Source organism: Trachymyrmex septentrionalis, unplaced genomic scaffold, assembly GCF_001594115.1.
Source record: "Trachymyrmex septentrionalis isolate Tsep2-gDNA-1 unplaced genomic scaffold, Tsep1.0 scaffold188, whole genome shotgun sequence".
In the NCBI taxonomy this organism is placed as follows: domain Eukaryota; kingdom Metazoa; phylum Arthropoda; class Insecta; order Hymenoptera; family Formicidae; genus Trachymyrmex; species Trachymyrmex septentrionalis.
The window spans coordinates 153292-155182 of NW_017305050.1; positions in this window are offsets into that span (position 1 = coordinate 153292).

The following is a 1891-nucleotide window of genomic DNA, read 5'->3' on the forward strand; positions in this document are numbered from 1 at the left end:
AAAATGCAGTACTAAAAAGTTGATAAAAAATTCTGAAAAAATTCTTAGAATTCTATGAAAAGAAAATAAATGATTTTTGTCTGTTGCAGTTTTTCTGTTAAGTTGATAGTATTTAAGTAAAAAATGAACGTTGATAAGTCGAGCCGCTACTATAATCCAGCGAATTAATGCACTGCAGCGTACATAAAATTAATCTAAATGTAATAAAATTAAAAGAAATAGATTCATAATTGTAATGCATCGCAAAACAAAAAAAAATACAAAATAGAAAATATAAAATTATATATATGATACAAATATACTGTAAAAGTATTTTAATTAACGATTGCAGCACACGATGCTTGTTTTCCTAGATCGCGTTTTAGTAAATTATTAGAATTGCAACATAGAACGCAAATTTTCTAGTTAAAACAAAAGCAATCCAGCAATTATACATATCACTCACAGTATTTAAGCGAGATTGTTTGCAGGTATGTATGTGTGAATGTGCGTAAATGTATGTGTGTGTATGATTTCAGTTAATGATTTATCTCTCATTGCATTGTTGTCTTATTTCCAGTTTTGTTGCTGGTGGGCTTTGTAGCAACAATTTTACTGACGCGTAACCATTTACAAGCTACTGTAATGACTATTTTGTATTGTATTTTATTAATTTTATGTTATGTATTCTATAGTCTATTGTATCATATTTTATGTCTATTATTCTGTTAATATATTGTATAATCTTTCTCATAAAACTTTGCAATAAACTAAATTAAACAATATTAAGAATCTTTATTTTAAACCGCATATGTGAGAAATACAATCAATATTAGAAAAATACCTATTACGGTCGAAGCTGAATCTTCATTGTTTTAAAATAATTCAATCTTGAATTGTTAATATACACTATATGGTATATGTGACATAGCGCGGACATCGCGATTCGCCATTTAAACATTTGCACTGCGATAATTTGAATTTTGATAGCTCGAAAAATCAAAATGAGTACTTGTCAAGTTTAAACGTGAAAAAATGATCACCGGAAAGTGAAATTGAGAAATATATATACATCTTTTTTGCTATCCTAAAATCGATTATTCTCCTTGCATTCGACTGCAATTGGTCTATTTCTTAAGGCGATGTCAAACCGATTACCGAACTTAATCGAAGTTGATACTACAAACTTTTTAATTACAAATTCGATAATAGTGGTGACATCTTCGATTCATTTCTTACGTGTGCCTGCGAGTTTGTGTTCGTCATATACGTTCGATCGTCAGTTGCATACCAATTATAATACGCTCGCTGATACGGATCAATACGGACTAATTGAGACTAGTTTAGTAGTCTGTGTTGATCCGTATCAGCGAGCGTACCTTATAATTGATACACAATGTCCATCTTACACATCTGCGTTCCACTAAACTTTATATATTCTAATGGGTTTTCATACTTATAGGGACACACTTGTTTGAAATAATTTACACATGATTTCTGAAGAGATATGAAACACATTTGACTGTTCAATCGTATGTGAATAATGTCGAGTTCTACATCTCACTTGAGCTGTGATTATAGTGAATATGCGAACATTTTCGATAATTAATTTTATATAGCGATTTTTATGATAAGTTAATATCTGAAGAGGGCTCAATCCGTAGCCGATCTTGTAATTTATTTAAATTTAAACTGAGTTTTTTATTATATTTTTTCAATTTTACTTTTCTTTATTTGTAATTTATTCTTTTTAATCGTGTGACAAAAAAATGTGTTCGACTCTTACTTTGCCCTTTATTTATTGTTATTTATTTTGAAAGTAATTGTTAAACAATTACTAAAAATAATAAACAAATGCATTTTGTTTATTTTTAATTAAAAGACCGTGCCATTGTTACTTTTTTTTAAGTAA